Raw genomic sequence first — 16,721 nt, 5'->3', positions numbered from 1 at the left:
TGCCCGAGAGAGGCAGGCTGCCCGAGAGAGGCAGGAAAAGAGCTCAAATTACGTGGCCACGGCTGACCGGTGAGTCAGGCAGACTGCGGTCTGGTTCGGGATGGGTTCCGCTGTATCAGCGATAGAAAAGGCTACGATAGAAGTGTAGCGAAGAAAACAGGGTACTCGATACCCCGACAGGAACTTGTGGACTTTTTATTTTGGTGCTGACGAAGGGGGTTGTTAGAAAATACGGGACAGTTATTCTCCAAAGATCAATGGCGTAAGATAGGGGAAGAATTGTGGGAGTCGGTGAAGCTTTTAATCTCGAGACTTGGGAGAAAATTACTAAGGAAGAAGCCCCTGATTTATGGATGTTTTCAGTCCTTCCTAAGGTGAAGGGAGCAACCCTTAAAGAGACAGACCTAAAGTTAATGTTGAAATGGTCGAAGACACGTTACCCAGAGATTTATGAGTCTACCGGATTTGAGATATCCTTGTGGAATGAAGCTGTGAAAGGAGTTAAGCTGTGGAATGCAGCCACGAAAGGCAATGATGCTGTGAAAAGTTTGTTAGTCATTTGGAGAACTGTTTTAGAGATGTTAAAGTCAAAAAATGAGATCATGGAGACCAGCGTGCCCCCCCTCCCCCCCAAACCTCCGCTGGTTGCTGCCATGGCTGTGAAGACTGAAGATGAGGATGAAGACGATCCTTTCAACCTGAGCCCTATTGACCCCGAGAAGGAGCCTGTGCACGTTCATCAGTTTGCTGTTGCTGCTCCTGAGATGCCTGATAATGCCGATGCTGACCTGGATGGTGCTTTTGACCTGGAGCCTATTCATCCGGAAAAGAAGCCTGATTTATATCCCCCATATCCTCATGATAAATGGGTAGCTGTAAAGGGAGAAGTGAGATGGGTGGGGGATGTGGATGTATTGCACAGTTTCCCGTGGTGTGTGTGCTTCCCACCCGAGATGGGAAGGCCTCTTGTATGCTCTTATCAGGGGTATCGGGCAGAATGTGTCAGACCGTGGAGTTGGGACCCCGTATACAACTCCTTTGATACAGTCTCTCTGTGATACTCATGTACTAGAAGTTGGTAAATATAAGTATGTCCATGTTTCTATCGACCCTTGGAGACCTTTAGAGATATTGCTGGCAACTTCTTCCAACATAGGCTGGCCACCTGTGTCGGAATGAGTGTGCATTTTGGTCAGTATAAAAGCCCAAGCCTCATGCGATGTGAGGGAGGCAAAGCCTCTGCGGGGATGCCCGCTAAGGTTGAGCCTGCCACCCCACACTGCGATGATGCTTCTCGGAGCTGTTTTCCTGATAGTCTTTACAGGGTCCTTGTGCCACGTCCTGTATGTGGGACTGTGCAGTGGGAGCAATGATTGTCTGGATTTTGTGTTTCAAATATTGTAGTTGTGTGGAGTGTGTATGTGGGATCCCATGTGCATATATGTGTGTGTCTGTGTGTGTTTGTAATGAGCGCAGACAGTGTTCTGTATATTTTTTGTTGTCAGGTTCATGTAAAAGTTTTAACAGGTAGCAGTTTAGCCTTTCGGGCAAGAAAAGGTTAATGCAAAAGTACAGTTGCCGATAGGCCGGTGGTTTTAGCTGTGCAAAGCAGGGTGAGCGACTTTGAAAAAAAAAAAAAAAAAAAAAAAAAACAAAACAAAACAAAAAAATAAAAAAAAAGAAAAAATAGAAAAAAAAATAGAAAAAAATAGAAAAAAAGGGTAATGATAACACATTCTAGCTGTTATTAATGACTGTAGTTTTGATGTATATTGCTTAAAGCTTGTTTTCCAGACAATATGCATGTGTAATCAAAAAAAAAAAAAATCACTTCAGGGCAACTGAAAATTAACACCTTGAATATGCATGCTTGTAAAGTAGCTATTATTAGAGGTTGTGATTTTGTGTATAAAACCACCTGTATTTACTAGCCAGTTGCTAACAAGAAACTATACCTTGTATTGTATGGATTTGTCACTTGTAAAAGAGATGTTAAAGAATGCAGATTTGCAGCAGCTCCTAGAAAATGCTAAGGCAAAAGCTAGAAAGATTCTAATACGATGGTACTCTTACAAAGCAGATAATGGAACAAATTAAGAGGGTGGGAGAACTCCACTGTAAGAAATTGCTTTGGTTAGTCACTCACTGTCATTAGCATCTTCAACATGCTGATGCACTCTGTGATAGTTACTCTGCTAATGTAAATCTGTGTGTGCTTTGCTATAGTAGTGACTTGTTACTGGGTTAAGCAGGTGAAACTCTGCATTGACAACAAGGTGCAAGGACTGAGATTGACCAAATGCCTGCTACCACAGTCAAGGGCAAGACTGGGTTGGCCTCTGTGTCTGCCACCAAGAAGAACCTTTAGCTCTGCTGCTGGCTGCAACCCAGCAGGTGTAGAGCGGTGGAGGCACATGCTATGCCAGACCTTGATGTGAGGGATTGCCTCTGCTGTTATCAGAGAGCCATCCAGGAGAAAAAGGTTAGGCCCAGCTGTGTACAGCTATCAACAGGACAATACTGGCTGCCAGCGAAACGTACAAAGCCGCAGAACTCAGCAACATAAAGAAACAGCAATGATAGAAATCTTTGTAAAATCTTTGTAATATCTGTTCTATTATGTGTGACCATGGGTAATGGACAAGTATACTGAGCACATGTGTTAAATCCCAATTATTCCATCCTGTTAAATGGTGTGTAGGTTTCACTGGTATGTCACATGTTATAAAGGTTCAAGTGACTTCAAATCAGACTAATCTTACTGAAATAATGCTGCCTAGAGTAGTGGGTTGTTACGTTACACAAGTCAAGCAGTGATAGAGCAGACATACCAAATTGTAAAAAACCTTTAGTAAAACTAAAAAGGGGGAGATGTGGAGACAGTTCTCACAGGAGAATGGATATTTGGTACATGAGCTCTGAATAACTCCGAGGGATACAGCAAGGCCGTGATAGGCCCGAGGAAGCCTAAGCAAGCAAGATAAGAAGAAGCTGTAATTCACTGACTTATGAGAACTGTGGACTGTTGGCAAGCACTCGAGGTCAAGTTCTCACACCTGTGCTTAACCAATTATATGTTAGTCACTAAGGGTCTTCAGGACAAGTATCCAATCATGATATTCCAAATTGCTGTAGGTGTGTGTCAGCAATAGTATATAAGGAGTTAATGCTTTGCAATAAATGGCTTTTTGTCTGAACAAAAAAAAAAAAAAAAAGGGGGAGTGTAACTCCTTGACTGTTAACACTGTACAGTTTACTTCTGCAGCTGCTTCACATCCCCTTTGCATTAGAATGCTTCTGGGCATGTGTTGTATGAATCTTTCTGATCATTCTGAATCTATTCACAAGAAACTGTTTGAACTTAAAGAACTTACTGTAGAAACAAATCCTATAGACTCTTGGTTAAAATTGTTAGGAATAAGTAGTTGGTTAAGGAGTTTAATCATGATGTTTAGCGGACCAATAATGATTATGTTGTTAATTTTGTTTTTTGGACCTTGTTTGTTACAATGTATTATGCAGCGCGTGCAGCAGATGACTAACGCCTTATTTGAAAAAAGAGGGGGAGATGTTGGGGGTCGAGCATGGGTGCTTGAACAGGCTTACAGCAAGCTGTGAGAAAGTGAACTTCTGACCCCAGGTTAAAAGAAGAAGAAGTGTCAAGATCAGCAAAACAGGAATGCAATAACAGGATGCCGGTAATTGCAGAAGCATGATGTAATGCTAAGCTGAAGCGAAGGTGTGAAACCAATCAGGAGAGGTAAAGGGGAGCGTGTACCCCTCGTGGGCAAAGCAAAGCAGCCAATCAAGTAATGCGTGATCGCGTGTAAGACAGTATATTAAGAGCAGCCTTGTAATCAATAAACGGAGCATTTTGTGAACCTACATCGTATCGGTGGTTTCTCCCCTCCACCTGGCCACGGCAGCCAGGATTTCTAGAAGTCATCATGGAATGGCCAGAGGGCAAGGATTTTGGAATGTCACCAGAGGAGGAGGTGATACGTGCTGAAGAGGCACCACCATATAATAAACTGTCAGAAAGTGAAAAGCAGTATGCCTTGTTTAATGATGGGTCCTGTCATGTTGTGGAAAAGCATCTGAGATGGAAGACAGCTGTATGGAGTCCCTGAGGACAAGTTGCAGAAACTGCTGAAGGAGAGGGTGAATCAAGTCAGTTTGTTAAGGTGAAAGCCATCCAGCTGGCCTTGGGCATTGCTGAATGAGAAAAGTGGCCAGTACTTTATCTCTATACTGACTCATGGATGGTGGCAAATGACCTGTGGGGGTGGTTGCAGAAATGGAAGCAGAGCTTAGGGCAATGCAGAAGTAGACCTATCTGGGCTGCTGCACTGTGGCAAGATATCGCTGCCTGAGTGCAGAATCTGGTGGTGAAAGTGTGCCATGTAGATGCTTATGTAACCTCATGGGAGGAGGCTTGCCAGGCTGGTCAAGAAAGCTTTAAACTAGATGTGTTGTGGGAGGGGGGTGTTATTCCATCCCAGCACTCCCAGTCAGTTTCCAGCACCTATAATAAATGCTCGGAGCAAAGTAGAGATGTTTTAGCCACCCCAGCCAACAAGCTGGCTTCATTTGGAGCTCAGCTCAGATGCCACTATAGAAACGCTCTGTCCTGGCTTCAACAGTAGCAGTTGTTTTTCTCCTACTTAGTAGCTGGTGCAGTTCTGTTTTTTTTGACTTTCAGCCTGGGAGCAATTCTAATAACACCAATGGTTTTAGTTGTTGCTAAGTAATGTTTACTCTGATCAAGGACTTTCTCAGTCTCATGCTCCACCAGGAAGGAGGGGAAGCTGGGAGGAAGCACAGATGGGAAACATGACCAAAACTAATCAAAGGGTTATTCCATATCACAGCACATCATGACCAGTATACAAACTAGAGGGAGTTACCCTTCTGGGTATATCTGGCTATATCACTGCTTGTGTCGGTCTGGGTATCTGTCACGAGGTGGTTAGCGGTTGTATTCTCTTCCCTTGTTATTTCCCTTATCATTATTATTATTGGTGGTAGCAGTAGTAGTTTTGTGTTATACCTTAGTTACTGGACTGTTCTTATCTCAACCCATGGGAGTTATATTCTTTCGATTCTCCTCTCCATCCCTCCGGGAAGGAGGAGAAGATGAAGGGAGAGCCAGCCAGTGGCTGCATGGTTCTGAGTTACCTGCTGGGCTTAAACAACGACACACCAGCAGGACAGGGAAAAAACAAGAGGAATTACAGATGTGTGCACATCTGCAGGGATATTATAGGTATCATAAGAACATGGTGGGATGGCTCCTATGAATGGCATGTTGGAATGGAAGGCTAAAGGCTCTTTAGAAAAGACAGGCCTGGCAGACGGGGAGCGGGAGTTGTTATTTATGTTAGGGAAAGGTGGGAGAGTATGGAACTCTGTGTGGGGATAGGTCATCAATTAACAGAGAGTCTGTGAGTCAGGGCTAAAGGGGGAACTGTTATGGTGGATGTTACTGTGGGGATCTGTTACAGACCGCCTGATCAAGAGGACTCTGTGAATTAAGCGCTCTATAGACAGATAGGAACAGCCACATGCTCCCAGGCCCTTGTGTGGAGACAGTGTTCTCACAGGAGAATGGATATTTGGTACATGAACTCTGAATAACTCTGAAAGATACAGCAAGGCCATGAGAGGCCTGAGGAAGCTTAAGCAAGCAAGATAAGAAGAAGCTGTAATTCACTGACTTATGAGAACTGTGGACTGTTGGCAAGCTTTCGAGGTCAAGTTGTCACACCTGTGCTTATCCAATTATATGTTAGTCACTAAGGGTCTTCAGGACAAGTATCCAATCACGATATGCCAAATTACTGTAGGTGTGTGTCAGCAATAGTATATAAGGAGTTAATGCTTTGCAATAAATGGCTTTTTGTCTGATCATATTGATCTCTGACTGAGTCCTTTCCACAGCAAATGGCGCCGGAACAGGGACCCTCTATAAGTTCATACTGAAACGGAAGAGGGTATGGATCGTGGTGCTGTGAAGAAATCGTCTGGAATCGATCTGGCGGAACCAAGATTGGGAGGCAGAAGCCTTGGAGGTGAAATCCTTGGATTGGAGCCTTGTGAGCCTGGAAGACACTGTGCAGTGCAAATATGGTGAGCAGCCGGACGGTTGGAAGGGAGCTTAAGAATGGGAAACCAGTTAAGTAAAGAACAAGAAGTAATGCTTAAGCTCTTCCAACATATCCTCTCTGTGAGAGGGACAGACTATGATGAAGCTATGCTAAAAAGGGTAAGGAGAAGGAGTTAATTGTGAGAGTCGGTGAAGACTTTAATCTCGAGACTTGGGAAAAAATTGCTAAGGAATTGTTTTCAGTCTTTCTTAAGGTGAAGGGAGCAACCTTTAAAGAGACAAGACTTAAAGTTAATGTTGAAATGGTTGAAGACTCATTACCCAGAGATTGATGAGTCTACTGGATTTGAGATATCTTTGTGGAATGAGGCAGGAGTTAAACCGTGGAATGCAGCCACAAAAGGCAATGATGCTGTGAAAAGTTTGTTAGTCATTTGGAGAACTGTTTTAAAGATGTTAAAGTAAAAAAATGAGACCATGGAGACCAGCGCGCCCCCTCCCCCTGTCCTCCCTCCCAAACCTCCACCGGTTGCCGCCACAGCTGCAAAGACTGAGGACGGGGATGAAGATGATCCTTTTGACTCAGGCCCTGTTGACCCCGAGAAGGAGCCTGTGCACGTTCATCACTTTGCTGTTGCTGCTTCTGAGATTCTGACACCTGATAATGCCGATGCTGACCTGGATAGTCCTTTTCACCTGGAGCCTATTCATCCAGAAAAGAAGCCTGATTTATATCCCCCAGATCCTCATGATTAACGGGCAGCTGTAAAGGGTGAAGCGAGATGGGTGGGGGATGCAGATGTATTGCACGGCTTCCCTGTGGTATGTGTGCTGGTTCAAGACCCGCAGTGGAAAAGTTTCTCGTATGCTCTTGTCAAGGGTATTGGGTGGACTGTGGTGGACTGTGGAGGTGGGACCCCATATACAACTCCTTTTGATACAGTCTCTCTGTGATACTCATGTACTAGAAGTTGGTAAATATAAGTATGTCCATGTTTCTATCAATCCTTGGAAACCTTTATAGATATGGCTTGTCCCTTCTTCCAACATAGGCTGGCCACCTATGTCGGAATGAGTGTGCATTTTGGTCAGTATAAAAGCCCAAGCCTCATGCGATGTGAGGGAGGCAGAGCCTCTGCGGGGACGCCCGCTAAGGTTGAGCCTGCCACCTCACACTGCGATGATGCTTCTCGGAGCTGGTTTCCTGATAGTCTTTACAGGGTCCTTGTGCCACGTTCTGTATGGGGTACCATGTAGTGGGAGTAATGGTTGTCTGGATTTTGTATTACAAATATTGTAGTTGGGTGGAGTATGCTTGTGGGATCCCAAGCATGTGTGTATGTGTGTAATGAGGGCAGACAGTGTTCTGTATATTTTTTGTTGTCAGGTTCATGTAAAAGTTTTTAACGGGTAGCAGTTTAACATTTTGGGCAAGAAAAGGGTTAATGCAAAAGTACAGCAGGTTTTTATGGTTGCTGCTGCTGAGCAGGCAGGCATTTATAGCGACTGCCGAATAGGCTGGCGTTTATAGCTGTGCAAAGCAGGGTGAATGAGTCTGGAAAAAAAAAAAAAAAAAAGGGGAGAAGTTCATTGGAACTTCTGGGATCAGCTGATGGGCTGAACCTGCCTTCTCCCCATAGGGACACCTATTGGGTAAAAATTTTATGCATGCTAAATAATTACCTCATTCTAGCTGTTATTAGTGACTGTAGTTTTGTTGTGTATTGCTTCAAGCTTGTTTTCCAGCCAGTGTACTATCAACAGCACGTAAGGGATTTGATTCAGTGATGCTGTCAGCGTGGGTCCCTGAATAGGTTAGTCGAATCACCCTCTGATACAGTGGGCTGTCCAGTACGGTTTCCACAATGGGATGCAGACAGGCTGGTTGGACACAAGGGTCTCGTCATTCTTGGGACACTGACAGGCTGATCAAATATAAAGGGTTCAAGGAAACTCCCCTTATAATATTACAATGTGGTCTGAGCCATAGGGGTTAGGAAGTATTGCTGTTGATTCTGCATGTGTGACAGAGAAGAAAAAAAAAGGGTAACGATTGAGCAAACTCCTTGACTGTTAACACTGTGCAGTTTATATCTGCAGCTGCTTCACATTCCTTTTGCATTAGAATGCTTCTGCTTTAAGGAATCACTTTAACCTGTCTGCTTCTCAAGAACTGATAACCTGGGAGAGGGGGTATATTTGTGTCCTCCTACCTACATGTCCATGGTGGCTGCCTGCAAAGTTTGTCAAGCCTTGCCATGAGCTGGACAGATGAGTGGAAGAACTCGATGCATCAGCTACAAGAGCTGACCATGAAAACACCAAGCAAAATTAGATAGAGAGAAATGAATGATTGCAAAACATCACTTGGGGGCAACTGAAAAGTAACAGCTTGAATATGCATACTTGTAAAGTAGCTATTATTAGAGGTTGTGATTTTGCTTATAAAACCACCTGTATTTATTAGCCAGTTGCTAATAAGAAACTATACCTTGTATTGTATGGATTTGTTACTTGTAAAAGGGATGTTAGGGCATACAAATTTGCAGCAGCTGCTAGAAAATGATAAGGCAAAAGCTAGAAAGATTCTAATATGATGATAGTGTTATAAAGCAGGTATTGGAACAAATTAAGAGAGTGGGAGAACTCCGCTGTAAGAAATTTCTTTGGTTAGTCCCTCGCTGCCGTTACCATCTTCAACATGCTGATGTACTCTGTAATAGTTACTCTGCTAATGTAAACCTGTGTGTGCTTTGCTGTAGTAGTGACTTGTTACTGGATGAAGCAGGTGAAACTCTGCATTGACAAGGTTCAAGGACTGAGATTGACCAAATGCCTGCTACCACAGTCAAGGGCAAGACTGGGTTGGCCTCTGTGTCTGCCACCAAGAAGAACCTTTAGCTCCGCTGTTGGCTGCAACCCAGCAGGTGTGGAGCGGTGGAGACACATGTCATGCCAGACCTTGATGTGAGGGTTGGCCTCCCTGTTATCAGAGAGCCATCCAGGAGAAAAAGGGCAGGCCAAGCAGCCTGTGTTTCGCATATGTAGAAGATATGATCTACTCCAAATCCTCTGCTCAAGTAGGGTCATCTAAAATAGGTACTGAAAGTAGATTAAATAAATAAAAAAATTAAAAAAGGGGAATGCCAGGATTTTCTCCACAGACAGTTAACAAAAGCGCTATTTGTACTAAATTCTTTACATTTTTCTAGTTTTGATTCTCTTTCTGCAATACAGCAATTGTGACATCTGACAGACAATTCCTTGCCCAAACTACTGGTTCTATATAAAGACCTACAATGATAACGAGTGGAAAGGACCAGTGCCATTGCTGACATGGGGTCAAGGATACAGCTGTGTACAGCTATCAACAGGACGATACTGACTGCCAGCAAAACGTATAAAACCCATAACTCAACTGCATAAAGAAATGGCAATGACTGAAATCTTTGTAATATCTGTTCTATTATGTATGACCATGGGTAATGGACAAGTATACTGAGCACATCTGTTAAATCACAATTATTCCATCCTGTTACATGGTGTGTGTAGGATTCACTGTTATGACACATGTTATAAAGGTTCAAGTGACTTCAAATCAGACTAGTATTACTGAAATAATGCTGCCTAGAGTAGTAGGTGGCTATGTTACACAAGTCAAGCTGTGATAGAGCACACATACCAAATTGTAAAAAACTTTTAGTAAAACTAAAAAGGGGGAGATGTAAGACAGTGTTCTCACAGTAGAATGAATATTTGGTACATGAACTCTGAAAGATACAGCAAGGGCATGAGAGGCCCGAGAAAGCTTAAGCAAGCAAGATAAGAAGAAGCTGTAATTCACTGAGTTATGAGAACCATGGACTGTTGGCAAGCTTTTGAGGTCAAGCTGTCACACCTGTACTTAACCAATTATATGTTAGTCACCAAGGGTCTTCAGGACAAGTATCCAATCATGATATGCCAAATTTCTGTAGGTGTATGTAAGCAACAGTATATAAGGGGTTAATGCTTTGCAATAAATGGCTTTTTGTCTGATCATATTGATCTCTGACTGAGTCCTTTCCATGGCACCCTTGTCCTCATGGGGGACTTCAACCATCCTGATATCTGTTGGAGGAACAGTACAGCCCGGCACGAGCAAACCAGAAGGTTCCTTGATTGTGTACAAGACGAATTCCTTCTGCAAGTAATAGAGGAGTCAAAAAGGACAGGTGCCATGCTTGACCTCGTGCTCACCAACAGGAAGGGGATGACTGGAAAGATGACACTCCAGGACAGCCTTGACTGTAGTGATCATGAGATAGTCAAATTCGAGATCCTCAGGACAGTGAGAAGAGCATGCAGCAAGCTTACTGCCCTGGACTTCAAGAGAGCAGACTTTGGGCTCTTCAGGAACCTGCTTAATAAGGTTTCATGGGATATAGCCCTAGAGGGCAGAGGGGCCCAAGACTGTTGGTTGATATTCAAGGATCACGTGCTACAAGCTGAGGAGTGTTGCATCCCAACTAGAAGGAAATGCAGCAGGAGGGCCAGGAAACCTCCTTGGATGGCTGCTTAGGAGATGCTGAGGGAACTTCAAGGGAAAAAAAGAGGCTTATAAAAGGTGGAAGAAAGGACAAGTGGTCTGGGAAGAATACAGAGATATTGTCCAGGAAGCTAGGGACCAGGTTAGGAAAGCTAAGGCCCAATTGGAGCTAAACCTGGCTAGGGATGTTAAAGATAACAGGAAGGGATTTTATAGGTATGTAGCGGCTAAAAAACAGACTAAGGACAATGTAGGCCCACTCTGGAAGCTTTTGGGAGAACTGGCTACACAGGATTTGGAGAAGGCTGAGGTTCTGAATGACTTCTTTGCCTCGGTCTTCACCGGCAAAGGCTCTGACTGCACCACCCAAGTCTTAGAAGGCGGACACAGGGACTGTGAAAATCTAGACCTTGGGCCCACTGTATGAGAGGTTGTGGTTCGTGACCATCTTAAGAACCTGAATGTACACAAGGCCATGGGACCTGATGAAATCCATCTATGTGTCCTGAAGGGGCTGGCAAATTAATTTGTTAAGCTAGTGTACATCATATTTGAAAAATCATGTCAGTCAGCTGAAGTTTCTGATGACTGGAAAAAGGGAAATATAACCCCTATTTTCAAAAAGGGGAAAATATATGACCCGGGATACTACAGATCATTCAGGCTCACCTCGGTGCCTGCCAGAATCATGGAGCAGATTCTCCAGGAAACAATGCTAAGGCACATGAAAAACAATAAAGTGCCTGGTGACAGCCAGCATGTCTTCACTAAAGGGAAATCCTGCCTGACCAATTTGATGGCCTTCTATGATGGGTCTACAGAACTGATGGACAGGGGCAGAGCAGTTGACATCATCTACCTGGACTTGTGCAAAGCATTCGACACTGTCCCACATGACATCCTTGTCTCTAAATTGGAGTGTCATCAATTTGATAGGTGGACCACTCGGTGGATAAAGAACTGGCTGGATGGTCGCACTCAAAGAGTTGTGGTCAATGGCTCAAAGTCCAGCTGGAGGCCAGTAACGACTGGTGTCCCTCAGGGATCAGTGTTGGGACCGATCTTGTTTAACATCTTTGTTGGTGACATGGACAGTGGAATTGAGTGCGCCCTCAGCAAGTTTGCCGATGACACCAAGCTGTGTGCCTCAGCTGATATGCTGGAGGGAAGGAATGCCATCCAGAAGGGCCTTGAAATGCTTGTGAGTTGGGCAGATGCCAACCTTATGAAATTTAACCATGCCAAGTGCAACGTCCTACACCTGGGTCAGGGCCATCCCAGGCACAGCTACAGGTTAGGCAGACAAGAGATTCAGAGCAGCCCTGCAGAGAAGGACTTGGTCGATGAGAAACTGAATATGAGCAGTCAGTGTGTACTCACAGCCCAGAAAGCCAACCGTATCCTGGGCTGCATCAAAAGAAGCATGACCAGCAGGTCAGAAGAGATGATCCTGCCCCTCTACTCTGCTCTTGTGAGACCTCACATGGAGTGTTGTGTACAGTTCTGGAGTCCTCAACATAAAAAGGTCATGGAACTGTTGGAGTAAGTCCAGAGGAGGGCTACGAGGATGAACAGGGAGCTGGAGCACCTCCTATATGATGACAGGCTGAGAAAGTTGGGGCTGTTCAGCCTGGAGAAGAGAAGGCTGCATGGAGGCCTCATAGCAGCCTTGCAGTATTTGAAGGGGACCTAAAAGGATGCTGGGGAGGGACTCTTCATTAGGGACTGTAGTGACAAGACAAGGGGGAAGTTTAGACTGGATGTAAGGAAGAAGTTTTTTACTGTAAGGGTGGTGAGGCGCTGGAACAGGTTGTTCAAAGAAGTTGTGACTGCTCCATCCCTGGCGGTGTTCAAGTTGGGGTTGGACAGAGCCTTGGGTGATATGGTTTAGGGTGAGGTGTCCCTGACCATGGCAGGGAGGTTTGAACAGGATGATCTTAAGGTCCTTCCAAAGCGTAACTAATCTATGGTTCTGTGTACCCAAGAGTCTGGCCACTGAGGAACATGAGAACAACCAACAAGTAGATAAAGCTGCTAAGTGATTATGAGAAAACTCCAGGAACAAACTTGCCAACAAAGTTTTCAAGCTGACGAGCAGGTGTTCTTTATTGCGGCGCCAAAAGGCATGGGGGATAACTCCTCCTAACGTGTGTCTCTCTATTGCTACACAAGCCGTCCTTATATAGTCCCTGGGCATACATACATATTCACCAGGCTATGTATGGATTGTGTTATTTTCCAGAAAGCTCCCCGCATGCGTACAAAAATGTGGTGGTGGTCTCTGAGGGTCGTTTACTTCTTCCAACAATCTTCATCACTTCTGACAGCCTTTGAAGCATGCACAGTAGATGCTTATACCAGTTTAATTGGTTCATTAGCACCAGAGACATAATTATCCTCCTATCCTCCTGCTTGTCAGTTAGTTTAACTGTAGCCCATTCTGGACACCTGCCATTCCCAGGTACTCCTTATCTCTGTGTCCTGTTCTTCTAGACTGTTTTTCTTAAAACTACATCAACTATAACAATTTATCTTGTGCCAGTATGTTCTCTAGCTGTACTCTATTTTTTTTTCTATGTACCATGCACCTCAGTAATTTTCCATTGCTACTGTTACAAAGCCATCAAACATAACATTGCTTAAAACTAATTCTAAAGGTTTACATATTCCATTATATGATTTTGTGTTCCCCTTGTTTCTTTACCCCCTTTTTCTGTCCTTTTGCAAATTCTTTTGCAATATTTTGTATATTACTATTACCATCAAATGTCCTTTTGAAATAATTTCCCATTTCTACTCGGTGCTTAATTTCATTCCTTTTCCAATCTTCATAACTGATCATAGATAGTTTACAACACCAGAGGAAACACTGTATCACACCACAAGTAATCAATATTAAAAAAATTAACATCAGTATTCTTGCAACCAGTTGCCTCAACCAGGAGAGATTAGGTAACCATGAAGTTAACTTTTTCCATATTTCTTCAAAACCCCAGGAAGTGTCATCCATGGCCATCTCATTAAATATCTTAGTTTGTTTCCAAATTTCCTCCGAATCTGTTTCAATTCTGCCATTTTGGTCTATGTAATAACAACAACTTTCATTGATTATGGAACAAACTCCTCCTTGTGATGCCAGTAACATGTCTGGAGACATTCGGTTTTATAATACCATCTTTGATAGGCTGGTTATGTCTTGTTCTTCTGCCTGGATTATATCAATGTTTTTAATTTCCATTTCCTTTATGGTTGCTGAGATAATTACAATTGCTTTCTCTAATTCACTTACTCCCAAAGATGGAATGAGCCCTCTCACAAAACTATGAAATGCAGTATGCCGTTCAATAATAGGGTTTAACCCTCGCTTAATCTGTTTAACGAAACCTCTAATCCAGGTTCCGGAAGGATACCTGTCGATAATTGTAAAATTGGGCATTACAGCACCTAAGGTGCATGCCCCCTTCCAGTTGGGGGGTAAAGTCTTATAAGCATTTTCTCCACATAACCAATTCCATCCTTTCCCTTTAGGAATAGGCCACCACTGAACTACGATACCATCTATATTAATAGTGTGATTGCAATTTAAATGGTGATCTACATCTGTGGCATTTAAGCAACTATGGATTCCTGCCATGGTTCCTGGTATAATACATCTTTGTGCACAGGTGTAATATTTATTACCTGGATTAGGATTAACTATTCCAAATCTCAACCTTCTCTTTGAATACAAATTGCTAGTGTTCACCCGCAGATTTGTGCACGAAACAGTGTTAGGAATTGGAACTCCAGTTAATGGGATTTCCAGGCTTTCTCCTGATTTAGGCAACTGTGCACACACCCAACAGTCACTACGATTAAAGACTTCAGTAACATTTTGCATTAATTTCAGGTATAAGTTCTGGTCCCAGGCTTGTGTGCCAGTTATCATATGAGTCCAAATTATGACCGACGCAATTTCATACGTAAGGGTCCTGAAGGTTCGATCTGCCATGTCTTCTCTGGTTCTGGTGCTTTCTTTATTCTTGAACAATGTATCCGAGCAGGTTGTTCCTTTATCTTCACTGCTGTAAAGGTGGTCAGTAATATCTGGTACAGTCCACTCCACTTCTCCTGTAGAGGATCTCCTGAAAAATTCTTAACATAAACCCAGTCTCCAGATCTGAAAGGGTGAATCAGATAATCCAAACCTCTTGCTCTTGTCCCTGCTATTCTCTTATTTATCTCCTCCAATTGTTTTCCCAGATTGATCAAAAACTGTCGGAGATAGCTTTCCCCCACTTCCTGAAGACTTTCTCCTTTAAACTGGGACTGATATGGTCTTCCATACAAAATCTCAAATGGGCTAACCTCTTCTTTTGACCAAGGTTTATTTCGAATTCTTAATAGAGCCAGTGGTAATGCTTGATACCAATATAAATTCGTTTCCTGACAAATTTTACTAATTTGTTTTTTGATCAGATGGTTCATCTTTTCTACTTGTCCACTGGCCTGAGGCGTGTATGGAACATGTAGTTGCCAATCAATTTCTAATTTTTTGCTGATTTCTTGTAACAATTTTGCACTAAACTGTGAACCCCGGTCAGAAGAAATTGCTGCTGGTACTCCAAAGCGAGGTATTATCTCATTAAATAATGTTTTAATCAGTCATCTTGCATTATTTATCCTACAAGGGAATGCTTCTGGCCAGCTGGAAAAAGTCTCTGTTAACACCAACAAATATAGATAACCCCTTTTTCTTGGTAATTCAGAAAAATCTATTTGCCACTGCTGTCCCAGATAACTTCCTCTCACAATTGTCCCAATTTGATTTCTATTTTCAGTTTTAGGATTATTCCTAAGACATAGCTGACATTGTCTTGTCACTGATTGAACTGTGGCATATAGATTTCTTTCTACAATTTGTTTGTCTAAATATTTATATAAAGAGTTGCTACCCCAATGAGCTTTATTATGTTCTCCCTGAACTAACTTCCGGAGTCGGTTATAGGGGATTACAATTCGCCCATCAGGTATCTGAACCCAATCCTCTTTATTTTCCTGTCCTTTTAGATCTTGAATCAATTTTCTGTCCTCTTTTGAATACCTAGGTTTAGATTTTTCAATTGTTAGTTTGCCATCAGGGATTAAGGACATGATTTCAGCTGCTCATTTGGCTTCAAAATCGGCCAAATTATTTCCAGTTTCCTGATCAAAGTCACCTTTTCGATGCCCTTTACAGTACATAATAGCTACTTCTTCAGGTAGCTGAACAGCTTCCAGTAATTGTAGAATTTTTGTAGCATGTTTAATCTGTTTCCCTTGTGTGTTCAAAAGTCCTCGTTCTTTCCAGATAGCACCATGTGCATGGACCACACCAAATGCCTATTTAGAATCAGTCCAAATATTTATCCTTTTATCTTTAGCCAGTTCCAGGGCTATCGTTAACGCTATTATTTCTGCAGAGGTGTTCAAGGGTAAAGGTTTAGCTTCTATTACCTGTGAAGTGGTGGTAATGGCATATCCTGCCTTTTGTTTATCATTTTTCATGAAGCTGCTACCATCAGTAAACCGTCTTCCAGAATTTTTTCTTTCAAGTCTGGTCAGCTTAAATATACAGTCTCTATGGTGGCCAAGCAGTCTTGTGTTAGTGGTTCTGTCGATTGATCCTGCAAAAAGGATGCTGGATTGACAACGTTAGTGACCACAATTTCTATATCGTCTTGTTCCACAAGGGTGGCCTGGTATTTCAAAAAAATGTGAAAGAGATAACCAGTGGGCTCCTTTCTGTTCCAGGACTGCTGATACAACATGGGACATTAGCACAGTAATCTTTTGTCCCAAGGTGAATTTGCGAGCTTCTTCAATAGTCATGACAACTGCTGCCACAGCTCTTAGGCATCTGGGACATCCTTTGCTCGCTTCATCCAGCTGTTTTGAAAAACACATCGCTGGCCTTCTGTAGGGTGCTAGTTTTCAAGCAAGGACCCCCAAAGATATTCCCTGTTCCTCACAGGAATATAGCCAACAGGATTTAGTTACATCCGGAAGTCACAGAGCTGCAGCTCTCATTAGCTCTGTTTTTAGATTTCTAAAAGCCCCCTCTGCTGA

The sequence above is a fragment of the Melopsittacus undulatus genome (assembly GCF_012275295.1).
Source record: "Melopsittacus undulatus isolate bMelUnd1 chromosome W unlocalized genomic scaffold, bMelUnd1.mat.Z SUPER_W_unloc_1, whole genome shotgun sequence".
Classification (NCBI taxonomy): domain Eukaryota; kingdom Metazoa; phylum Chordata; class Aves; order Psittaciformes; family Psittaculidae; genus Melopsittacus; species Melopsittacus undulatus.
Note: the sequence above shows the minus strand (reverse complement) of the source record.